General features: G+C 38.7%; 1 protein-coding gene across 4 annotated transcripts in view; it reads right to left on the reverse strand.

Annotated features, from left to right (window-relative positions):
* Positions 1-27,499, reverse strand: part of SMYD3 (SET and MYND domain containing 3) — a 402,483-nt gene that overhangs the window by 187,167 nt on the left and 187,817 nt on the right. The window contains exon 1 of one of the 4 annotated variants that reach the window (XM_062629466.1): positions 15,987-16,138. The exons of the other annotated variants lie outside the window; for them this stretch is intronic. The gene's annotated coding sequence lies outside the window, so the exon portion shown is untranslated. Of the gene's footprint in view, positions 1-15,986; positions 16,139-27,499 lie in introns of those variants that run through there. 4 annotated transcript variants of the gene reach the window in all.

Below are 27,499 nucleotides of genomic sequence, written 5' to 3' on the forward strand. Positions count from 1 at the left end.
AACAACACGGTACAGTTTGCAAAGAAGCACAAGGTATTATTTCAAGATGCAACCTCTGGTACCTTGGACATCACATACTACATGGGCTTACTGGAATTTGCTAGCAGTGTGGCTAGCAAACCTGCTGTTGGGTACGACAGTTAGAATCACGATTTCAGTTCTTCAGGAAAATGTATATGTATTGAAAGGATCAGCAAACACACTAACTTTGAGGTGAGAAATCACAAATGGAGAAATCAACCAGCACTTATTTAGAAATTGTTGCAGTACAGGAAATGAAAAAAAGCAACAACAGCAACAAAACCTCATCCCATGGAGGAAAGCTGAAGGGCTGAGGATGTCCTGGCACACTTCCTGCTGCTGTAACTACATAAAGGTGCTTACTTATAAATTCAGCAAGTGTGTTGCCATCAATAAACCAAAGTTTGAATAACATGCTTTGATGCAAATGCTTTACTCAGATCCTTAATTAGTGAAAGGAAAAAGCATCTTACGGCAGCAAAGAAAATCTCTGCAGCAGATCACAGGTATGCGTCTTATGCAATATACATGTCTATCCTCTACTGACTTTCAATACTTCTCTGCCATTTTGAATTCCTAGTACTTGATCTAACCCAAACAAACATTAGTAGGCACAAAACCAGTCCTGCCTTGAGATCAAAATAAACATCTGACTTTAAATGCAACACACATCATAAAATCTTCCTTTTTTGCTAGAATTTAAATGCAATGGTTAAATTAAATTAAATTGCTACTGTCCAGCTAAAATTGTTAATGGAAAACTACTTAAAAATGGTTTAACATTTGACTATCCAAATAACTGAAATACTGCTTCAGAGTTAGCCTTTATGCTCTTGGAGACGGCAAAAGAGCAATGGAAGGAAATGTTCATTTGATGATAGAGAAGTTTCGAGGTGTTTCATATTTAAATATGTTACAATAGAAGTTGACTGAGCTCTACAACTCAAGCTCAGCCCAAATCTACTCCCTGTGGTAACAATAAAAGCTTCTGAGAGAAAAAAAAATTAAAATGAACTGCTGATTCAGTGGGTTTAAAAGCTTTGGGAACATTCGAGGCAGATAACAATGTGAATGAAGGAAATATAAAACAGAAGAAAAGAAGTGGTTTCGCTCTTTAGCCCCTTGAAAGACTTTGAAATCATTGAGCCTCACAGCAACGATCCCATCTGATGGCTGTTTTTTAAACATGGTTCATTTGCAGTATTAATAAAAATATCTCTATTTAAGTAATTAAGCATGTCAAAAGACAAGGCTTCAGGGGCATCAGATGCTCAGCATGAATCATGCTACTTTAAAATACCCAGCAAGATAGTAACTCCTAGGACTCCAACGCTTGTGTTCAGATGCATTGCAGAGAAAGTGCTGGCTCTGTGGTACTTGTGCCAACTAGGGCCCCCTCAGAAAGAGAAACTTCAATACTCTGAGATAAAATGGATTAAGAGCAGCACTGAGGGGTTGGAACTAGATGACCTTTAAGGTCCCTTCCAACCCAAACCATGCTATGATTCTACGAAAATGTAGGTAATGAAGAATAGAGGAAAATGTGGGGCTCCCTGCAGCACCCCAGAGAGCCCAAACGACCCAGGCAGTGGGCAGAAACACATTAAGGCATCAGTTTCCCAAAATAATCATTTCTTTGTTCATCGAACTAGAGAGGGAAGGCTTGAGTGCACAAGGAGCAGATTAGACAGAGGCCTGATTCATTTCCTAGCTGATGCGGATGTGCTCATAACTCATTCTGCAGGGATGGGGTCGTTTCTACTGAACAGGTAGAGTGGCAAGACACAAATCCTAGAGATGCTCAGAAACAGAGAATGAAAAGAGATGCATGAAACAAGTGCTTCCTACAGATCAAACAGCAGCTTGTGAAGAACATGATATGTTTTGTTCTCATGTGCAATACTACGAAATCACTGTACACATTATTGCAGCAGTTTCCTCCACTGTCTTATGATCACCATGGGAATGAAAATCCATTTAGAGGGTCACAGGGAAATGCTGAGGCTCTGAGGCTCATACAAAGAAGCAAACCCAAACATTACTATAAATGCCTACAATACATAAACACAACTACATTTTGGAAGTTAAAGAACTGAATTAAGAATAGTATCTGGCCAGAGAAACCCGATTAAAGACAATGGAGGTGCAGTGAACAGATCTAATCAGTTCACTTCCAATTCTAAGGCTGCATTATCCTTAAAATTATAAAAAATGTTTGCTATTTAGTCACTATATTCACATTAAATATAGCTCACTTAGAATTTAACAGTCATCCTTGGGAAATGACCATAGATTATTAGGTACCGAAAAATACCTTATACAGAGTGTCACAAGTCTTTGCATTTCTTTTCTCCATCACACGTATCCTGTATATTTCATAATGAAGTAATAGCCTGGCTTTTCATGGCGTTCATTTCATACGGGTGATATATTTTTGAAATAATGACAAAATGTCTTAGCCCCTCTAGGATAGTCCTTAGATAAAAGCACATTATGAATAAAAAATAAATTTAAAAAAAAAGGAAGAAAAAATCTTTCTAAAATAAGTTTAAAAATCAATTGCCTTCAAAAATCAAATATCTCATTTTTCAAAAGAAACATGAGTAATGGAGGGAGCTGAAATGGGGAATAGTTTTTAGTTTAAAAAAAAACCTCACACTGTAGTTATCAGAAGCATGTAATATCTCAGGTTTATATTAAGACTTGAAGCAAATAATTGCAAACTACAGCATCTTGAGGGGAATTTTACATAAGAAACAAACAAGAATATATTTTGTTCCTGGGGTATTTCCAAGAGAGCAGATGAACAAACCAGGGGCAGCTGGCAAGACTGTCAGGGCAGAGTCCAGAACCAGCATCTACTGAGCTCCAAGTCAGAGTTGGGTTCTCAAGCTGTGTTATGCAATTTATGCATATTTGGAAATTCAGTCAGATTTGCTGCCCAAATATGCTTAAATTCATGTCTCTGAAAACACAAGACCTTTTTTAACCGCAGAATGAGTTTGGGCAAGGAATAGCTTCAGTTAATTCCCCTGGGATTAATTATTTAATTCAGAATCTATCAGCAGATTAGTGAGTACTTCAGAATTTAAAAGCAACAAGTATAAATAAATTTATCCAGAGAAGTTAGTATATGAGACTTGCAGACCCTAATCCCATAAACACAGTATCAAACCTAACCACTGAAATTAACATTAGAAATGTCTATGAGATTATTTTTGTTAAATGTAGGAGTTGGTAGAAATAATTTGAAGCTCCAACTTCTTCTTGATGTAGACTCAATAAAAAATACCTCCATACTATCATGGAAAGCCGAGACAATGCTCTTTTCCTCAAGCCAGAACAGTAGCTTCAGTGGGGTTAGAAAAACAATCAATTAAAGAAGCCTTTACATTTTCAAAAGCAGAACTGCTACAGTCGTACCTTTCCATTTTTCTCAAAAGTTCCATATATTTACTTAATATTTTACTAAAGATTCTCATTCACTATCAAGTATGATTTTTCACTAAGAAATGTATTTTTGGCCAGCGTGCACATCTGAGGCATTATTTCAAAGACATTTCTGTTAAAAACATCTTGGGAAGCATTACACAAAAATAAAATAAGTCTATTTTAAATCAAATGAAACAACTTTCAGGTTTCTAAAAAACTCACAAAATCCATTTCCTGCTCTTTAACCAGCCTAAGGAACATCATTTCTAAGTACACTTCTCAGTGACAGTCAATTTAATAGAAAATGCACCTAGACCAAAAATTAACAGCATCACACAAACCTTCACTTGATAGTTCCATTGTCTCTCACGGGTTTTCTCTGGCCAGATAGCACTCTTTGCAGCTATAGGTCACTGGTGTCATAGCTATAGCTGTGCTTGCAGTGAACCACACAGAGACGCCACCTGTGAAGCTTTAACGGGCCCCAGTACTGCAAGCTGGGCACTGGGGTTTATTTCAAACCTCTTGTTTGAAAATTAAAATTATCTTCACCCCTTTTTATTCCCAGTGATTAGATATTGTGTAAATATTAATCACAAGAAGAACTGTGAACATCCATTCACAATTTCAAGAGTCATTCAGACTCACATTCTTATACGTAGACTAGAAGGTCAAGTATATGTATATATACATATAGAAACATCTATGCATATTTATCTATACATGTATATCCCTGGATATGTGGCAATCATCTGCACACAAATGCTGGATATGCAATGCAAATGTGAAACTGCAAATGCACATATTTTTTTCTTAATACTTGCACTGATAAAGAGAAATTAATATTAACTACTTAAAACATTTGATACACACAGAGACAGTCTCCAGGATTAACCCCAAATTTGAACAGAAGATAATAGTTGTATCAACTTTCACAAGCAGTAGCCTCTTTCTGTCATTTTTAACATCCAAAGTGGAAGAAAAAAACCTAATCCAAGTCTGGTTTTCTATCTGTATTCTATAAGATAGTCATCTCTGGCATCAGCAGACTGAGTCTGGGCTTCACATTGATTTTCCTTTTTCCTGATGTATAAAGTGAAATTTGAAGCCCTATGCATTTCTGTTAAATAAGGTTCTGCTTTAGCTAATAGCAAACTATGACAATGGTCTGCAATGAATTGGGGAAAGGGAAGCAGCCTTAAAAAAAAATTGCCAAGAGCAGCTGTGAATTTATAACTGTCAATAAAATTGCTGAGGTTTTTATATGCGCATTAACAGCATGTTTCAGTGTAAAATGGGATTCTTAATTCTTTTCACAGAGCATTAAATCATATTTAAGATTAAAAAAAAATCCTTGATCAGCTACTGACGGGTCTCCTCCTTATCAAAACCACTCTGCTTCCTGTGGTAATACTTTGTAGACTTCAATAACAAGCTAATTGCAAAAGGATCTTCTCAAAGTAAAACATAAAATAATAAGGTGCAACTATACAACATATGCTGTTCACCATTTACTCCAAGAACAACTCCAGGAGGCTAATGTGTTTTCTTGTAATGCCAGTGAGATGTGTTTCCAAAGGAAGGTAAGTCACAAGTATAATATGGTGCAAGACCGAGCTTCTGGTTCCTTCAGCTGCATGGAAAAACATCGTTCATTTACTGCATACTTCAGGAAAGGCCACCTTAAATCCTGTGAAGATGCAATGATTAGCTTGTGAAGTGGTTCTAACCTTCTGTTAGGACTCACTCAGGAAAACAGCAATACTTGGGCCTCCGAGAACTCCCGTGTGTTGCTGAAATGTCTCACAGTTTCCAAATCCTGATGAGGACAAAGCACCTTCTTAGCCTTGCTTACATTTCATCCTAACTCTCAGAAATAATGTGGAATGTATCATGCAAAATCTGGCCCTGAGTTGATCTCATTCCTTGAGAGATTAATAAAATAAAGCAACAATCAGAGCATCTCCAATACCTTATCTACCTCTCTTTATCTTAATTTCACTGTCAGTGCAAACTAGCTATGGCACCAGGGCATGAGTATCTAACCCACTGTTGCTAAAGAAAAGTAAATCGTTACAGGCAAAAACTCTGTCATTAGAGAAATACATTACTTGCATTTATTTTATATTATTAATGAAATATTTCTATGTAACTGTGGAACTTCCTTTTTGTAGGAGTTCAGCTGTGACCTGCAATCTGTTTATCAGAAGTGTCTAAGAGACAAGACCACAATAATTTTGTGTGCAGCCAAAACCAGCAGTATGTAAATTCAGTGGGCTAATAATACTCTGGCCTAAAGACTTCCTCTAATTTGGCATCTGGTTACACAGTAAGGCCAAATAAACAACCCCAAACAGCTCTGGCACTGGCACTTCCACCTCTGCATGACTGCAGCCACTACCAGATGAAAAGTACGAACAGATCATGTATGACACATGAGGATTAGGCTGGTGTTGGCAGGCACCAGCCACGGGCATATGATCCAGTGGCAGCAGTGCCTGACAGAGATGCTGCCCCTCAAGCTGCCCAAGGGAAACACAGGGGTCCTGGCAGGAGGGTGAAGGGAGCCTGGGCCAGCCTGGCCAAAGGGCTCGCTGGCACCTTGTCCATCCACCACTGCCCTATGTCCATCCTGCCACTCCTGGTGTTCACAACAGCATCTGCACCCAGACCAAGGGGGTTTCTGAAACGTGACCCCCTGACACTTGCCTTGCACCACTTTCCTCCTACCGGCTTGGCACTGGCACAGAAGATGAGTAATGAAGCAGCACACGCTCATCTTCACAGCCTTTTCCAGAGAAAATGACAGCTTGAGTGACCCATTCTTATTGAACTGGTTTTTAATGAAATGCTAGTACTGTACACCACTACACAAAGAACATATGTGGTTGCAAGTGATTAATTACACTCTCAAACAACCTAATAAGAAACTCATGCTTAAAATTCTTTGTGGCAACTCTTAATTTTTTTCTCTCTAATAATCAGAGTAGTGCATCCTTCACCTTAAATTTGCCTTTTTTTTTTCTCTTCCCTCCACCTTTGTTAGCGTTGTTAATGCTCATTGTTGGTTATGTGCAGCAACCAACCTTACTCATCTTTTTAATTTATAAAAGATAAAATACATTTTAAAAGCTCTTCAATTTCATCAGAAATAAATATTTCAATCTTCACCTCTACCCACTCCCTCAAAATGGTGGCCTTAGGAAATGCACATTATTTTATTTTCACATCGACTATCCCAAGGGTCCGCCTTCAGATGTTAAAAACACTGAGCCAAAATACACGACCTTTGAGATGTGCTTGAGTAACCACCATTGAGGACTGAAAATCAGTGGTTGTCCATACCCAAAAAGTACTGAAAATTCAGACTTATGTACACTAACTTCAGAAGGCTACATTCTGATACCATCCAAATAGAAATACGACTTTTTTTTTTTGTCCTGTCAACCTGTTTGACAAACACAGACAGCCCTATGTTTTAAATGGAACTCTACACAGAAATCAATAGAATTGCTATTTGAGAAACACTTTTGCTTTTCTGTGCTAGACTGGGAGCAAGTCTGAAACCAGAGTAATTGACCTTCTGCGTTAGCCTGATCCAAAAACACTGGTCAGCAGCAAAACTTCAATACCAGCTCCTAGCTGCTGAAGGAATATTATTCATATTGATGTAAAGTTTCATATTGATCAACTGTAACAAAACCCAATTCCATCTTTCACTTATTTTAACACACTGCAAAAGACTTCAAGGAGCATTGCAACTTGCCGTTACCGCAGAACAGAGTTATTGTGTGAAGAAATGAAGAAGTCATGCACACACCGAGATGACATTTCTGAATACTCCTTTATGGTCTGCCTTAATGCTGTTTTCCAAAGCTGACTATTTTATTTTGACCCTTATTTTACACAGATGAAAAACGATGAAAGCAGGAACAGAAAAACAAAAATACATTTGAGGATACTAATCCATATGCCCCTAAATGTATTTATACCTTTTGCAAATGAGAGGAAAACAACCACACTCTATGAGTACATAAGATTCTTATCCACATTATAAAACGCAACCCATTCAGGAAAAGGCAATTATTTCAGGCATTCTTTAAATTATTTTTAATTTTAGAGCAGACCCATGGATTTCTGCTTTTAGCTGCTGAAGCACAGTCATGACACCTGGCTTAGCAGACGGTTGTGTATGCACTGCAAAGCTATAGGCACCAGCTTGTCTCGTTAATTTGCACATGAGGGTGCTGCTGGTCGGAAGAGGACAGTCTGCTCAAAAACAATTATTTTGTCTTTTACCACTCCTGTTGCTGGTAGCTGCAGCCAAACCACTTGAAATACCATCTATTTGCTGCCATCTAAGACTGTATGTCAGGATAAAACTAGATAAGCACAGACACCGATGGTAAATACACTTGCCTTTGCAAGCCTGGTAGCAAGACATAAGCCTCATTTGGGGGGAAAATGAACATGATGAGTTTTGCTGGTTCATCCCTTGAAACACAATTCACACGCAAAAGAGAGCGTCCTCAAGAATGAGGAGTTTAATGATGCTTTATTGCTTGAGAAAGCCACATGCCCCCAGAGAATTTGTATCAACATATGCCATGTGTAAGGCTGGTGGAGCTGGTTTTAGGCTCTAATAAGAGAGGTGGAAAAGAGAAGCTGAAAAACCACTATGACAAAAGATGCTTTTGTTACTTGTTGAGATGAATCTGAATCAAAATGTGTTCACAGTTATAATTTCTTGTAGAACTGGAAAAACTGCCAGTAGGAATAGCATGATTTTACTTTCCAGTGTCACTGTAATTCTTATTCTGATCAAAAGAGGCTGGAAAAATTGCCAAGTTATTTCATTAGAAAATGCAGCTAATTTACAGGCACGGTAATTTTCCCCTTACAAAATTGTATAATGAGCTTTAAACTCACTAAATAAAGGGTCTCTTCTCCAAATGATTATGCTTAATTTACACAGGAATTAATGGTGACTGGATCTCCTTTCAGCTTTAAAATAGCTGCATTACAAAACCAACGTCAACAGCTTTGAAAAAAAATCCTGTCAATGGAGTAAAAAATACTTATCTTTACTACAGTGCATACATATAGGTGTCTTCACAAATATCTTTTACAGGATAAGCACATGACTATTAAATCAGGTATCAGAATCCAGCAAATATACAGTGCTGATCTCACAGTAAGTTACTTGCCTAGGCATTACGCTGATAGAATGCATAGAAAATCCTAAACAAACAGATAGACAGAAGCACCAAGCAGCAATACTTCCATCTTTAAAAATTGTTCTCACTGTATTCAATGACAGACCTATTTATTAGGTCTGCTTTTATCGTGTTGGGCTTTTTTTTCCTGCTTAGTCTGTCTAACACATGGAAACTTTGGTTTATAGACAAGCTTTGCCAAAGGCAGCCCAATTTCCACAGTCAAGTAGTTACTAGAAAACCCCGGCATTTCCAAAAAACATGTATTTTTGATATAGAAACTAGATATTATAAGCTATTCCCAACAGCAAGTTGTTTATGGTCTCACTAAGGCAGTAGATGTGTCACCTAAATAGATAGCATTTGTCCCTACCAAGTTATTAAATGAAATTAAAATTCCTGTTACCTGAAGCAGTTGATCCTGAGGTTGTAGAAGCGGGAGAAATGTATTTGGAAATCTTAGTTAAAAAAATAAAACAAAACAAAACCCTCCCATTCTTCCTTTGTAGTGTAGAAAGTTACCTTTTCAACATACCACAGAAGGGAGATTCATAAAATTTCAGGTCTGGAAGGCACCATTAAATCATATAGCCCATCCTCCTTTACCCTAATAGAATAGGTTTACAGATAATACAGAATCAGTGACATCTGTGAAAACAATTAACAATATCTAAGCCAAAATATTATGAGTGAGCAATAGAGACCAAGACCTTGCTCTCACAGCAGCTTGATTAATTTAAAAGAAATAAAAATAGTATTTTTAAAAGAAGTAAAAATGAATCATTGGTATATAAACCTTGGGAACCTGGCACATCCGTCATGATTGTGGCACCACTGTTTCCTCCGATCAAAATAGGGATGAAGCAGCATTTTTAATACGTTATTACCATCTACTGGACACAAGGGAGAATGCAGCTCAGAAATGAGACCGAGAAAATGGACATCCAGATAGCACAAAGGGCTGCCAGGTCTATCAGGACCTACATCCCCACTTTTCCCCTCCACACACCCATCCTAACACAGTTTGTCTTCCCTCTGAAGTTCAGAAGATAAGCAGTCCAAAGGTGTGAAAGTGGATCTGGTAACTAATGTATAACCCAGGACAGTGCCATGAATACAGTCTGAATCTGACGTCTACCAGGAATACAGTGAATTAGAGCCTGAGGCTTCTCTGGCAAACAACAAACATGCTATCTTGTTTCCAGCAGCTTTGACAGAAGGAAACCGTTGGAACATGTTCCTGATGCAGTGACAAAGCCTTTCTGGAGATGTTTTATCACCTTTCCCTCCGCCTGGAAGTCATTTTCACACTTTGGAACCAAATGTAATGCTTAGGGAAGATGCAGGAGCACGATAAGACCAAAGAATTTGACAGTGACAATGGTTTTCTCTGAGAGAGAAGTCTCTTCATCTTACAAAAATCCGTCCATATGTGGGTGGAAAAATCTGCTTCTAAAAGTAACTGCATATCTGTAAGATGTATGCATTTGACTAGATCCAACAGATTTAAGAGGAGCATATGCCTCTTGAATACAAATGTAGTAAAGCACCTGTAAAAAGGCTTTTTAAATTAGAACCAGTATTTACTGAGCTGACACAAACCACTTAAAATAAATTAGATAATAAGCACTGTCAAAGAACACAAAATGAACTTAATAATACCTACAAAATTATGAGGGACAACTTACTGACAATATTGCCACTCAATGAAATCTGGACATTACTGTAGCTCATATCAACTGTTCAAACTAGAAAGTTACATTACATGTGAAATCTGCATGACTGCACATATGTTCCAGTAGCAAGTGGATGATACTGGCCACCACTGGGAGAAGAAGGAGAAGGAGTCCATCCCCAGTCTTCCTCTTTCCCATCCTGGATCAGGAACTATGCAGGCTGAAGAGGCCACAAGAGTGGCAGCTCCCAAGTGGCTTGGTAAGCACCCCCATGCAAAGCCCATCCTAGGCCACAGAGCCACAAACTGCTGCTTGTAGGTTTATAGATACTGCTCAGACTGAGCACTGATCTGAGACTTGAGGGAGATCTGGGAACTGCTGCTCAATCTATTTGGATCTGCTGAGTGACTTCAAACAAGTAATTTCACCCTTCCACCATCTCATTTCCCCACATAGAAATGGGATATTAACAGCACCCTCCTCTGTGTAGCAGTTTGAGATTGTGATTTACAAGAGGAAATTATTACTGCTGCAGTTAAATCCTTATGAATTTAATCACATATGTGAGTAATAATGGCCCAGGAACAATTTTTTTAACCCATTGTCAGCATTACTAATTGAAAAAAAACCTTGTTGTATTTTGCTGTGAGCTATGAATGTTTTTTACAGGTCACTCATCTCCTCTGCTTCGTTACCCTTGTCTTTTCCAGTAAGTTTTTCTCTCTTTCACCAGCAGCCTCCCTAACACTGCCACACTTTCTTATACATGTCACGCTATCAAGTTCATGACATCTTCCCTCAGCCTTTGGTAACACTGAACTTCATCCAGCAGTTCCATGAACTGAATCATTATGTTGTTACTCAGACATGCTCAGCTGGTATACAGAAAGGCACTGAAGCTTTGCACAGTGCCTAGAACAGGATATCATCAAAACCCACAGCAACCTTATGTCATTCTCCAAAGTATTCAGAAGACTAAGACACAATGACCCAACAGAACCAGCTGCTCTGATTTTTCTGGAGATTAATGACCACCAGTAGGAAAAGGGAGGCAGAGGTTTATTTATCAGCCATTGACTCCAAAGAGTCATTTTTGCTTTGGACTCATTCTGCAGGGTCTGTGGAAAAGGTGTAACACATCAGTACTCAGCTCTCCAGAATGTTAGAACTCACTGCAACTGAAGGAAGAGATTCATGCATCTCTAAAGCAAGGATCCTGATGCTTCTTTCTAGATACAAACAAGAACTGGCTTTTTCAAAGGAAGAAATGCTAAATATGTACAAATACACTTAAAAACTGGACAGAAACACTCATTTCATTATTCTCAGCTTCGCACTTCTCACTAGATGGGTGAGAGTAGTACTACTACTGATCTTCCCAATCTGCAGAATGACAGATTTCTGTGGTATTTTGTCAGTACTAAGCACTACGAAAACAGTAAGATTTTATGCAGGACCTGTATTAGTATAAACCACAAAAGCAGACACAGCATCTTTGTCCAAAACAGAGCTGTTCTAACTCCATGCAGCAGTAAGCACCCAAAAGTCATATGGTAGTGCTGGCTAGGTATACGTATGCTGCTCAACTAAAACCAGTCAAAGCAGTTTGATGGGGAAATTTATTTCAGAAGTCCTCTCCTGGTCTGAATTAAAACATAAATATAGATGCACTTGTTGAGACACTAATTTCTTGTGGTCCATTGAGTTTTGACAAATGAGCATTTCTCAATATTAACCACATGGAAGCTCATCACAGGAATAAGACTTGTCTTTTTATTGTAGCTACAAAAGACAGTGACTACCTCTTTCCATTTCCCCCCTCCCTTTCTCCCCCTTCTCCCTCCCAGGACTTTATGTGTGTATATATATAGATTTACATGCTGAATTATTTCCTTTCACACAAATCTAAATGATTATCAGCCTCAGTCTAACAGTTTACCATCTCAGCAGGTGCAACTCTTCTCCAACTGGCTTATCCCCTCTTTCCAAGATCCTGTGATTTTTATTCCCAAAACGTATGACAAATTGCACATGTTAGTTACTCATAGGCCTGGAGCACAGGGCATGGGATCCAGGTATGGCCAGCATCCCTACTCACAACCAGCCTGTGCTGCTTGGCTGAATGATGAGATGCAGGACCCTCTGGGTGCAGAGGGGAGGACCCAAGCGGTAGCAGTATGAGGGCCCAGGAAGGCCCCATGCTCGAACTGGGGCATATACATCACATAAGTTGGTTCTAGTTTGCAACTTGACATTTTCAGCTTCAGAGTCAAATTAAAAAATGCCTATTGCTTTGAAAGCATTACAAAGCACACATAAAAAATTAAAACTTCAAAAACTTTACAACAGGGAACAGAAATTTCTCCATAAGCTATTAGTTTGAATTTGGCCCAACAAACCATTTGATTACCACAATAATTTAGCAGCACCTGATTGCTCAGTGACATTATCTTGGCAGTATCAACCCAGCCTGTAGAAAAGTACCCAAAATCAAAGTCATGACTGCAGTTAGCATTAATTTGCACCATTGTGAAAAGGGCCTGCAGACAGGAAAAAAATGTAAAAGTCACAAAAAGAGGGACGTCTTCTCATACTCCCAGATAGAGCCTCTAAGATCTCCCTCCTGAGGCACACTGACAAAAAGTACAGAGAAATTGCTACTTGAGCTGTTCTATAAATGGTGTACACTCCTCAAACCTGATAAATGGGCACTTAAACAATATCAGATTGAGATCCTTCCACTCTTGGGAAAATCGATCAATATACTTCTGCTTGATGCAAGTTTTAACATTTAATCAAGTTAAAACAGGTTTTGATTTAAAGGATGCTAAAGGAAATAGTAAGAAACAACTAAAACAATTGTTACATTTCAGTAACTACTGAACTATAAAATGTACAATCAATTCCTTCCATTTTTTACAAGAACAAACTCCCAAATAATTATCCTCCGGTATGAAATTGGGATTTTAAATTTCTGGATGGAAGAAATCAGTGCCTTGTCCTCTTGCTATATTAAATATCCCTTTTGCTCTCATTCCTTTTCCCAAGCTTTTTAGACAGCTTAGTGAAAGTGAGAGCACACCTTTCATACTTCCAAGGCAGCACCTGAACTTTCACCTCACATATTCCAACAAGGCAGTTAAAAAAAAAATTTGGGAAGAACGATAAGGCATAAATGTACCACTGAATTCACTGAGAACAGAAAGGTGCAGACACATCTCTTGGTCACTGTTTTTTATTCTTTCCTTCAATTCTTTCCTTCAGTGATTAAACCACAGGAATGAAAAAAAAAATTATATAAATTATAATAAATAAATAAATAATAATAAATTATAATAAATAAATAAATATATATAAATAAAAATTATATAAATTATAAAAATTATAAAACAGTGAATGTGACAGTTGCATGTTAAAATGGAGCTATGCAGAGGTGAACTGATATTTTATTATTATTTTAATAAATACGTAATCTGGCTGCTTTACTTAGAAAAGCCATGAAATGGGGTGCACTGGATACAGTGTAATTACTTCTATTGAAACAACCTGCTTCTGGTTTTTAGTGTTATATGAGAGTAAATCCCTGCCATCTAAAGCCAACAGGAGATCTAATCTTGACTACCTGTAAAAGGAAGGTGCTATACAACTGCTGAGACAAAGGAAACAGGACCATTATTTCCACTGATGTTCAGTATTTTACATATCTTGCTCTTGGAAAAACGTAAAGCCTAATTTCTGACCAGTATTGTTTCAGAATAAAGAGTACAACAGAAAAAGAGGTACCAAAGGAAAAACAGCAAAGACAAACAATGCATGAAATTTTATGATGAAAGGACAAGTGATTGTGGCTTCTTCTTGCTGCTAGTAGAAACAAGGACAGACTTTCCTCTCCCACACTGTCATGGAGTCAAGATGCCTGTCTGGGAAAGGTGCACAGCAGTGCCCATCCCAAACCACAGCCAACAGATTAACAGAGGGTGAAGTTCCTGTTAAGGCAATCTTTAATTAGTAGGCTCATCCAGATCAGGAGATAAAAAACACTTTTAGAGAGGAAAAAAATTTCATTAGTTTCTTAGAAGAATTATTTTATTTTCAACAGGTTCAGCACTGAAACTCTCAGAGAAAAAAAAAGGGGGAGGGGGCAAAAAAATTACCTCTAGAAATACTTTTATAAACTACAGGTGTACATTTTTCTAGGAACCTTCATACATGTAAGGCATTGCCTTGGCTTAGATAATTTGCAACAATAACAATAAATATAGTTTAAGATGCAAGAAATTTCTTACATACAGGGAAATTTTAAAACATTAATGTTATCTCAGTCTGTTGGAAAGATTGCACAAAATGTATTCAGTACTTCAAGAATAAAGGATACTCTTTTGAAAAGATGCATCATACTTTTCATACATTATCATGTGATATATTTTAGTCCTTTAACTATAAAACTCATTGTAATTATGGAGGCACAATGAGCATCTTTTTATAAGGATAATTCTTTCACCCATATTTTTTTCTGCTTATTATATTCAGAAGTTTCCCATGCTACTATTTCCAAAGTATTCATGGAACAGAATTTTAACTGAACAACTGTTAAGTCTCCATATTTCTACAACCTTTTCAAAAACATTGCCTTAGAAACAATATGCAGAGCTGCATGCTACAGATTTCTGAGACCTGAACACCCCAAGGTGTGTTTTTGCAGTATGATTTGCATTTATGGTACACTGTTTCTGCTGGAAGGTAAAAAATACATTAGGAAATATGTTTAATCTTAGGAAAACATATTGAAAATAAGTTAAGTAAAAAGTATTAAAAAATATGTCTGAATCAATGAGCACCAGGGTTAGGGGTTGGGTTTTTTTTACCTCTGCTATTCAGAGGTAAACTTTTCAGCCAATAAGACTCCTAGTGCTTGCTACGGGGATAGTCAAAGCATGGTCAGCTGGTCCATCTAGATTCACTTAATTCCAGGTGCAACAGGAGGCACTAGAGCTAGGAAATCACCCCTCGAAACACTTCCCTGCAGCTGGACCATGAGCTAAATCTCTGCCCAGAAAATCTTTAAGTCCTCACCCCTCACCAAACAGAACAAATGAAAACATGAACAAAAAGCATTTCACCCTTCTTACTTAACCATACCAGTCCTGTAACCTGCCTTCAAAAAATTAAATTATGGGAACACGGCAATGTAGCCAACTTAGTACCAACTAACACAACAGATAAAACAGGGATGCAAGGTGATAATGGCATCTCAAAGGGCAGAAGGAACTCGGAGTTAACCTCTGCACAGATTTCCATGTCCAGATTTGGATCTAGACAGTTTTAGCAGATACATCATTTCTCTGTCAGTGTGTTTAAACGTGACATCACACCTACCTCACTTTTGCAAGTGCATACACAAATATGTATTGGAAAAATCTCTGGGGAGAAAATGATAGTTGACATAGAGCAATAATCCTCTGGCAAGACATTTTACAGACGATGACAGAAAGCCTGCAGCCCAAGTAAGCCTCTGGAGAAGGTACCGTAGGAAAATGAGAAAATACAGTCAAAAAAAACCCAGTTAATTAAGTCACTGGTATAATAAACACATTTGAATGACTAGACTTCAAAATAAACATAGATCAGATCACAAACTTACAGGTGTTGTAAAGGTGCAGTAAGGATGAAAGAAAAAGCCTCTGTGACTAAGGATGACTGAGTTGTCTGATCAGAGAACAATATGAATGCAAAATAAAAATGCTCCAGGACAAAAAAAAATGGAACTTATGAAGAGAAAAAAAGAGGAGAAAATGTTAGGGGGGGGGAACCCCAAAACACACAAAACACACAAAAAACTGCACACAGTCCAGTAATAACAAAAAATCTTCTACAAAGTTAAAACTACGAGGAGGAAAACCACAGTGACTTTCCAAGAAGATCAAATGCTCAAACAGCATCTGTGTAAAATGCTGACAGTCAGTCTTGCCACAAGAAAAATGGACCATGCACACTTAGTGAATTCCAAACGGTGCCATGGAAATCTGCAACACCTTTCACAGTATATCAACATTATAACAACTGCCTCTGAAGAGGCCAGGAAGTAAAAAAAAGGCTAAAAACAAGCAATGAAATTCTAAAGTTTGCATAAACAGCAACTAAGTACTATGTTAATACTTTAAATGAATGACTGGTGTACACTAGAAAAATCAGATTTATTTTAGAACACCTGTGTACCCACAAAGGATGCTGAGCCCTGTCAGAGCCTTGACAGGTACCCAGGACACATTTTTTCACCCTACTCCTTCCCCAGCTGAATAACAAAGATGATGACACTGGAATCTTTTAGGAAGCATATTGAGATCTATCTATTAGACTAAATAGATAAGAACTAAGCGTTAATAGTATTCTCATAAAGCCAAAGACAGGATAAGCAGAAGAGTCTAAGAAATATCCTGTAGCAAAAAGAGTTAAAGGGACACCAAGGTTTACGTACTGCTTTTGGGCAAGATTTTCATTTAATTACAAATAACTTCCAAGGTTACTATAGCTAAAAATTGCTGAGAGGAAAAAAGAAACCCTTATTTGCTCATTTTGTTTAAAATAAACATTGTTTGCTCAACTTCCTTGAAATATTGCCTTGGGTATTTATTTCTTCCTGCAACAGATGAATAATACTTTGAGGAGAAAATCCTTGTAAACCCATAACATCTGCAAAGATTCTGGGCACAGGCTACCATCTGAAACAAATTTTGTTCTACGACTAACTTCCTAGTTCGTATATTTCCTTTAAATAGCAAAACATTAAGTTTGCTTTTGCTTAGGACAAAATACACTTACCATAAATTGTTGACTAACAGGTGCTAAGTGCTACTTACCTGTAAAACAAACAAAACAAACGGGGAATTACTTAAGGGCACTATGAACTGCATAGGACAGTAGGTATTATTTAGGTGGCTTGGTGGTTAATCGTTCCTTTCTTTAACACCAGTTAGATGGAAGAATGGAGTGAACCAAGGATTTCGTCAAAAAGAGATATGAATTACAAACTCCAGGTTGAACTGTGTGATGAGCTGTGCAAAGTTCAGTGTCAGCAAATAACATCTGAACTTCACTGTCCCAAGATGATGGTGAGACTGCTGAGACAAAGGTCTTGCACCTGTTTGCTTTGAAACTCAGAATTGCTTCTGTCTCACCTAAGATAAGCCCCTGTAACACAGGACACATTTCTTATGAGGTAGAATCTCCAGCGTGTTCCTTTTCCAGACTAACTTCACAGGAACCACAAACCAATATTATTCATATTACACACAATTTCACAACTTAAACAATTCATTAGCAAACTCCATTAAGGCATTGTACACTCCCGTTAAGAGCTCAGTAAGACTATGTCTTTGCCTCATTTTTCTTTCAAAACCTCTTTCTGTCTGAAAACTACAAAAGTAGCATCCATTACTATACTTGTTTCTATCAAAGGTGACAAATTTGTAAAGTCGTAAGTCATTAACGGCAGTGTCTTTAATCAAACAATAACAGAAATGCTGCTTGGAAGGAACCTCTGGACATCATCTAGTTCAACTTCCTCTATTGGGAGTGGATTCTCATAAAATTAGATAAATTTTTGAGTTTAGCCTTCTTTGAAATAGAAATCAAAAAAAGGACTTAAATAAAGGAACAACCAATGTTCCCTTGCAATATTATAGTTCCAATGCAATATTATAATTAAACAACTCTAAATATGCACTAGTCAGATACCGCATCTTTTCACAGTGGACACTATTATTGTGGTACTTAGAGATAGAAAGGATTAAGGTTAATGGAGTTAACAAATTGTTTATTTAAACCCAAAATTTGCAGATAATTGTTCTTTTTAATGTTCTTTGGCATTCAGCATCTTTGGCACTGATATACCAAATATGATGCTACTTACCCCTGAAATCAAAAAGTGCATAGAAAGATGCCAAAAAAAATGTTAATATAGCTACAGTCCACACACATACCAAATTCACATTTTTACAACATATAAACAATGTCCAAATCCTAAATTCATAACCCACTTAGCGTTCATATTGGGGTCCTGACAGCTTCCATAGCAGACTGACAAGTAGACCATTTAGAAATATCATCTCTTCTGTTCCACCATGGCAATGATGTCTTTTGTTTTGAAGATTTAAAATAGAATAAGAGTTTGAACAATAAAACTTGTCAAAGCCAAAAGGTGTATTTAAGGGGAAAAATAAAATCACTTGCATGAAGATAGAAACAGCAGTACAGCCTTAAAAATGGCAAGGTGTTCCCCCGATAGCCTTGCCATTGATCATGGCAGAATTCTTGTTAAATGCATTTCATCTCAGCTCAAAATTCAAAACAGGTCTCATGCAGTCTAAATAAATCCAGAAAAGGCTCATAGGCTTATTCCCATTTTGAGCCAAGTTTGTTAATCAATCATGAAAAAAAGTATAGAACAGCAATCCTTAGATTTCTGAGTATAAGCCAGTTATTCTTTCATATCTAGAATTCCCCTGGTGATGTAAGGAGATTAATGTAATATACTATTCACAATATTATGACACACTATAATTATCTCCATAGATGCCAGAAACAATTTTGACCACTGTGATAGACTGGGTACTATTCAAAAGAAAACCAGCATAGATTTTAAAAGATACGGGTACAAGTGCACTACATTTTGATCGCACTGATAGGAAGCTAAAGGCAGCCAAGGACAGCTGGGGCTGGGGAAAGGGTGATGCCAATTTAGTCTTTAAGATTGACAGCTCTGTTTGGGACAAGGAAAGATGAGCGGATGCTATTCAGCGAGGGAAAAAGCCCTGTAGAGGAAAAGAAGCGGTAGAAGTAATATATTAAAAATAAATGTGGAACTTGAGGGCACACTTAATGTAAAGCAAGCCAAATGCTTTGCTAAAAAATGCAGCCTTTGTACTCTTTTGAAATTAATACATGCTAAACACGTGGCCTTTGTACTCATTTGAGACTCTTACCGTCATCAGTTTTCCTCCCCTCAAGCTATGTCCCTCAGCAGACATTAAAATCCTTGTAAATGTTAATTAGTATTCAGGAACACGTTTTACCATGAGAAACAGAAAGTGCCCTGAGGAGCTCAGCCCTGCTGCTCTGGGACAAACTTTGCTCCCAACACCAACCTTGGGCAAACAGCTTCCTGAGGCCTTGCATTGCCGTGGCTCCAGGGGCACAACACTATGCCAGTTCCCTCTCCTGAACGACTACATCACCAAGAAAGGTGGCAGCAAGTGCTGGTGGTGGCTCTGGGTGGCACAGGTTCACAGGTCTGCAGCCCTTGCCACAGGGAGTGATAAGCACGCTGCCGGGTCTTGAGGAAACTGGAAAAATTTGAACTCGCAAACCAGTTGGAAGGAAAAGCTGCTCAGAAAAGTTTCTTCTATGAAAGTGAACTCTGGAAACTGTAATTTCCCAGGAGACCCAACTCCAGTGTTTGCACAGGGCCATTCCTTACGTGCTGTTTGGAAGTAACTCTGCCCCATGTTGCACTGTTCTAAAGAAGAACCAAGATGCTTCAAACCTTGCTTGTCTTTTTGTCTTTCTTTGTTTTCCCACAGAAACTGGCTGGCAGTTCTGCATCTTTTCCTATTGAACACAAGCAATAAAATAGGCCTGATTTGGCATCACAACCTTCCCAGACCTGCCTCTTCACAGAACATCGTGTCCTGCTCTTCTGTCTTGCATACTGGACAAGTTCTGCTTCAAGCTGGCCACACAAACATGGCCAGGATTTGTCCTCATGGATCTCTTAATCCAAACATTTCATTTACGCAACAGTTGCTGCCTTCATACAATGACAATAAAAAAGGTACCAACAGTGCAATCTGATGCCACCCCCATGAGGATCACTTAAATGACTTGCTTGAATCCTATCATGCACATTTCCCTCCAGGAAGCAGAAATATAATACTCTTAATGATTTATAGAGAGCTGTTGAAAAGCCTTTGCCAACCTCAGGAAATCAGCGAAAGTTATCTTTTTATTTGGTTTAGAAAGAGGAGAAAACAACACAGAGATTGTAGGTTTTCTTCTTGGTGTGCTTTTTGAAGCTTTTAATTCATTGAACGGCTAGCTCGTAATATAAACATCTGACAGCAAGTTCAAAATTCCCACTGTCTTCTACAGTAATTCCAACAGAAATCTGCAATATTTGGGCTTTACCACAAATCTCTTATTAAAGCTAGCACCCTCTCCTTTGAGCCCAGAAGATATCCCATAAGCTGGCTTTTCCCACCCATGTCTCCTTTGGGCAACAAACATAAATACTTTAAGATTAAATTTTGTTGTAGTATATATTTCTGTATATGTTATTTCTGTGATAGGATATTGTATTGCTGCTTCACAAACACCCCCATATATGTTGTAACTGACAACTACATCTAAGTTTAATTAAGTTTAATGCACACTAATAAAAGCTACACAGCATCCAAACTCTTTCACCAATGTTTTTTCCTATGGGCTGATGTATTTTTTTCTTGGACTTCCTCAGCAGAAATGCACATGCGAAGCTCATGCCCAGTCAGCTCACAGATCATCAAAGCCCCTGCACAGGCTCACTGCAGTGAGGGTTTACACATACACAGAGTAAATCTGACCTTTCTGTATGTGTCAAGTCTTGCCACATGCGCACAAAATGCAGGCACCGGGGGCTTGCCAAGTGAACTGCACACACACTGATCATCCTGTCCCCATGCTTGGGAAACAAAAGGGCATGCCAGGAGTAACCAGAATGATGCCATAAGTACTGAAATGCCAGGCGACTTTCTCCTGAACACAAGGTCTACCTTGAGAAAAGAAATGGCATATTCAGCAAAAGGCTACTCCCACAGACTTCCACGTCAAAGTCAGTTTAGTTTTGTTTCTGTCTTATATATATTTTAGAACCACTTTTTCTGAAGGCTGCCCCAAGGCCTCACTGCTTTCATCTATAAAGCTTTTTCTAATTAACAGTCTTCATCTTTCCCTTCCCATTTATACTTAGTGCTAATGAACTTGCAGAGAGCAGTAAGATGCTTTTCAAAGTCTTCATTTGACTTGTCTGAATAAATCAAAACATTTTACTCCTCCCTATTCCACACAATCAATTATTTTCATTGTACCTCTTCATTTTGATTTCATCCATCTCTATCAGGACTTGAGCTGCATTATTAACCATCTCTGGAAGCTCCTGAGCTGATAAATTTCAAGAGTGCATTTGGGTTTTGTTTAGTTTTTGGTAGCATGTCACTAGTGGTTGGTGTTGGTGGTTCATGGTATGGCACATACTGATCAGTCACAGTTCCAGACTGGTGAAAATCACTAGGACTGGTCACTCCCACTCCATAAACATTTCTTGTTATCTGTCCCCAGCCACTGAAATACAGATTTCTCTCATTTCCTTTACTGAGATACCTGACTAGAGGATACAGAGAAGCCAGAGCCAGACTCTTAGAGTTGTAGAGCACTATGACAAGATGCAACAGACACAAGTTGGAAAGTGAGAATTCAAATTAGATATAAGGATTTTTGTTGCTGTTGTTACAAGGAGGCCAAATACTGAAAAGGTTTGCCCAGAGCAGTTGTAGATCTCCCACCTTGGAGATATTCAAGACTTGACTGGACACAGCCCTGAGCAACCTGATCTAATTACTTAGACCTGCCTGGAACAGGGAGTTGTGCTAGAAAACCCCTCCAGAGGTGCCCAAGTTGTTATAGGGGGCTTTTCATCCTAGTGACTTAACCAGCCAGTTTCTTCTGACTGATGAACTGATGTTATCATTATACATAAGGTACTCTCTACACTTATTTTGCAAGATTTAAACCAGTATGGTAATTTCATTTTATCCTTGTCTTTTCTGACTGTGACATCAAAGCTGTGGTTTTCATCTGCTGTAGGCTTTCTGTCTACTTCTTAAGGTCTGTTTTGAAGGTGGTTATTCATCCATGTAGGTCTAGAGTTTTTCACCTTTATTCCCAAGGAAGACAAGAATTAATTTTTTTTCTACAGGTTTTGCACGTCTGACCTATGGAATTCTAATCTGTCCCCCTATTCAGCTCTTGACATCATCACTACAGCTATCAGCATGAACGAAATTCCTTAAAGTTTACACTTTCAAAGCTGGAAGACAAAATATATTACAGATCTCATTTAATTTAAGTAGCATTACAAAGAGGTTCTTCCCAGACATCATTCTGGCATGCCTAAGTCCACTCTAAAAGAGAAGAATCCTCTGTTGGCAAAGGGGCTATTAAGTAAAGAAACCTCTTATATATGGCAATAATTGGGTTCAACCATCATTCTCCAATATATATCCAGCAAGTAATATGGCATGGCTGCTATGGATGTCATTGTGTGGCTGTGAATCACAGAGTCATATTCAAAGATTATAAAATTACATATTCATTTTGCAGTATGGCAATTGCAATGTATGAACACAGGTGCTTGCTGAGTAATAAGGAATGATGAGATTAAAAGCCAGACACCTGCACTGAATAGTGTAAATAACTGCTCTTCAGAAGCACTGAGGATCTACACCTTTAAGCTGCTAATGCTTAGCTCTATTCAGCTGTCAGGTGCACGTCTCCCCTCAACAAACTGAAGGATAGAGGCTTGAATTATTTCTTCTCAATTCACCACATCTTACCTAGTGTGGAATTCTGCAGCCCACCAACACTATAATAAAATTAACACCTGCACACGCTTTTCATTTTAACCTTTCAGTCCAGGAAGCTGACCATCCCTGAAGACAAAGGTCTTGCTATGGAGTCCATAAACCCTCTGGTTTCCCAGGATGAGGCCAGTTTGGCTACAAAGGTTATCCCCTGAGTGCAGGTGGCTGTCATACAAAGATACCCCAAATAAAGATTACTTCAGCCTGTAACTGATGCTGTGGGAGTCCCAGTTAGCACTGATGGTAGCAGGCAAAACATCTGCTGGCATCTCAGCTCTCTCCAAGTACACTTTCAACAGCTGGGAGAGCTGGCCCTCATATTATCCTCTCTGCTGTAATCCTAAAATGACTAGAGCACATCAGTATTTTGACTTCATTCTAGTCTGATAATTCCACTTACTCCTGGCTCTTGCAAGTCCTGAGAGCACACTCTTCTTAATACCTGAAATACAGCTACTAGAAACCATGCTGCCAAACAGAGGTACATACATCTAACTTGAAGCAAAAGGACAGCTAGCATTTTAAAAGTAAAACAAGAACAAGATAGGCAGTGTTTTCTTGCTGACAACTGTGTCAGACAGTGCAGCAGACATTCAATTTTGAAACACAGGTGGGTTTTTAATCCTGATAGTGTAATGAGAGCAGTAGTTCCAGATGTGGGGAAATTGACCTCCAGAAAAGAGACTTGCAATGATATAGCACATAGGACGCTAAATTATCACCAAGATGATTTGGAACCCTGCTTGAAATCCAAGCTGTTCTACCCTTTGGTGGAAACACGAATGGGAGAGGGTAGAGAAACAGGAGGAAAAAAAGTAACAGGAGAGAGCAGACGACAGGTATAGCCTTAATTGTGCATGCAAAAGGGTACAAATTACAATCCCTTGAGCACACAGAGGGCAACGTAAGGTTCACAATGCCTTATTATATTAAGCCATATTATAAAAATGACTGTTTACATTGGTTCATTAATATTTGTACAATGCTGTGAAAATGCAAAGTGGTAAGTATCAGCATAGGCATCAGCATAGGGCCTCAACTTTGACATGTTCAGGAGTATTGTAGCAACAGAAAATACACTTTTCTTGCAATAATTATTGCTCACAAAAGGTGGTGTTTAACATACTGTCTCTCTGCATCATTTCTGACCACCGAAACTAAGTCAGAAAGTAATGTCACCAGTGGGTACTGCTATCCTGAGCACTTTATTTCTTCCAAAAGACAAAATGGGTGCAATCACCTGCAAATTAACAAATTCAACCCACTAAACTAGCACATTTGGAGCTGCAAGGCCATGTAGGTACTGTGTTGTTAAATACCTTTAGTTTGATATGGTTCAAAGCCTTACATTGCACTGACAGGTGAAAAGGAGGCTATTGCTCAGCCTTCTACTTTCTCTTTTAAGTTTTTAATTCTTCCCTAACAGTAGCAGACCTGAAACCAACATGGGGTTACAGGAGGAAGTGCCAAGATCTATTGCGTAAAGCGAGTACACCAACATCTCAGAAAGTCAGCTTTGTTTTAACACCAGCTAGAGCAGTAAATGCTATGAACAGAACAAATATGGACTCTCAGCTCTGCTGGATGAAAGAGTGAAAGCAAGGGGGCTGCAAAGAAGTTTCTCCCTGAACCTCCAGGCCCTTGCAGGACAGGTCCTTTTTCTCCAAATGGGCTCTTGGCTGACTGGTATCTACTCATTTCCTGGATCAAAGCAAATTCTACAAAGACTTTCTTGGTGCATTTTGATATATCTCTGTCTGCCATCCCAAAAGGCTGCCTCTGTTTCTCTGCTTCTCCCGGCAGCAGGCTGGCTGCAGAGGTAATGCTCACCATGTGCACATGCCAGTTCTGCTCCACCAGCCTCTCCTCTACCATCTTCCCCAGTGCTGCTCAGGGAAAAGGCAGACTACCCTGCACCCCAAAGGCATCCACTGAAAGGGGGTTGGGGCACACTTCCCTTCTGCTTCTTCGCTACAGCCTGTTAAAGGCACATATCGCCTGAAGCAGGAGGGAAACTGTTAAACTTCAAGCAGGTTAATAATGAAAACCCTTGAAGGTTGGTATTGGGACCAATCTCACTTAATACTAGTATTAATGACATTGGCACAAAAATATAAAAGCAAACAAATAAATTTCCTGAGACCTAAATGTCTAGAAGCCTTGTCAAAAGAAAGATGATTGTGGGCTCACACAGCAGGAGCTGGATTATCTGGAGGGGTAATAGAAGTGGGATGGAATTTAATAGCAGTGTGCAAGGTCGGAAGCTTTGGAACTAATAAGACTTTCTGCTATAAACTATGAGGTTGTCAGCTTGAGGAGCTATGCAGGGAGAAGCATACTTGTAGAATATGGGATGTTGTACAAATCATCAGCCATGAAAAGAGTAAACCCATCAGGTCATGTATCCTCAGAAAAGCCAAGGAAGATTATGTCCCATGTTAAAGACCCCTATGAGAGCTCCTCCTTTGAAATACTATGTATAATGACAGCCATGTTCCAGAAAGAGTCCTTTCAACCTGAACAAGCCAAGGAATAGACTTCAAGATTATCAAGATGATGTTCTGCTGAAACAAGAATAAACCACCTCACCTTTTACCATAGCAAGACCAGGACAGGAAGGATAGTATTCCTGTCTGGTCATTTGCCAGGCAAAATAAACAGTCCAAAGAGGGCTTTAAGCTAAAGGGCACACAGGTATAAATTTCAGAAGAAAATAAGAAAAAACATGTCTAGGAAAAAAGTTATGGAAGTGCTCCCCATCAGAGTCCCACCTTAGGTAGGGTTTGGAAAGTTCATGATAAAATGAAGGTCAGGAGAGTAAACTTGATGAAAGAGGACCGGATTTACAGTAGGAAAACTATTACCTATACTGCTACATATTAGCATCAGATTGTTATCCAACACTTTCCTTTGCGTTTCTCTAAAGGAAACATCCACAAATTTTTTTTTTTTTTCAGCATTTCTGAATAGTAGTAGCAACTTTTTTCCCCTCTATTTCTTGTAAAAGTGCCAAAAGCTTTTTTGCTTTTCATAGTAACCCTGTAATGGTGCATCCCTCAAGCACCTAAGGTACACCTGACAGTAGGATGCACCCATTCTGCCTTGCTCCGGCTGCCTCCTCCCAGCTGAGTTATTATTTCTGTAATTTCTAAAACAGTATGGTGCATTCCTTCAAATCTGTGCTGTCTGTCACACTTTCCCGGCCTACAAATACTACAATGTGCTATCTGGAAGAAACACATCATTTGCACTGCTCCTTCCTCCTAGATGCTGTTGCAGACACATCCCTTCCTGTTAAACAAGACCATTTGCTGTAGAGCAGCACTGCCCTTAGCCTTACACCACAATAATTGCCAAAGGATCATGCCTCACAGTCAGAGAGAAAAAGCATGCAAAATACAAATCAGGCAGTTAAAAGAAAAAGAATCAACCCTGTGAAAGACAGAATTGGCAACAGGAAAAGGAGGCTTGTCAAATTGTATAAATAAGGCAGCAGCAAGTTTTTTGAGGAAAGAATTAGAGTAAGTGAAATAAAACTAGAGTAGAACATTCCTGATCTCAAGTTCTAAAAGCACCAGATGCACAGACACGGCTCCTCAGAGCTCTACCCATGCTTGAAAGCGATTTCAGAAGCTAGAAACATCTCATCAGTGGTGCTAAGGAGTGTTTTCCTTGACAAAACCCACGCGCTACAGAAACAGAAGATGGAAAAGGACAGACAAGAGCTCAGAGCTCCAGCTTGGGGTGACTCATACAAGGAGAAGAAAAACAGTTAAATAGGCAGAAAATGAAGGCCTTCCCTCAGAGGGACATGTCCTCAGTCCCCAGATAATCAAATAGAAAAGGCATTTTGAGAGAGTGCTGTTTGCTGTTGAAAATTTTAATTTAATCAGATTAGGCTTGATAAACATTTAAACAAAAACCAGAAGCATTCTCATTTCTTTGGACAATGCTAAAACTGAAATGTTTCTATAGCCCCTAAACTGGAATATCATAAAATGCTAATTTTGCCAGACTTTGCTTCAAATTAGGATGACAGAAAATGTCAGAATGTCCAGCTCTCATGGGGAATGGAAATTCCAGTTTCCAGTCAGCTCTCTCAGATGTCAGTGACAAAATCACACTTTCGATTGTCCCCACACCTATGTTTTATTTAGATGGGCCCACAGCATTTCTGTCTTTCACTAAGAAAATGTACACATTATGTAACTAACAGCAGTCACTGACCTTTTCTGTTCCAGCTTCCCGGGCCAGCTTTATTTTTCAGGCTGGAGACATATGGTCCCTTCTTAAATGTTAGCTGCCACCTGCTAAGCCTTGGATGTAAATGAACAAAAAGACACCTGCAGAACGCAACCCACAAGTAGGGTCAAGTCCCCTTGAAACAACAGCTTTTAACTAGAATTCCCTTTCCTAACACCATCAGACTTAAGCCCAGTACTCAAAGCTGTATTGATTGCATTTAAAACAAGCAAAGGTTTGA

Source organism: Pezoporus occidentalis, unplaced genomic scaffold, assembly GCF_034315485.1.
Source record: "Pezoporus occidentalis ecotype Australia unplaced genomic scaffold, CSIRO_AGI_Poc_V1 ctg34, whole genome shotgun sequence".
In the NCBI taxonomy this organism is placed as follows: domain Eukaryota; kingdom Metazoa; phylum Chordata; class Aves; order Psittaciformes; family Psittacidae; genus Pezoporus; species Pezoporus occidentalis.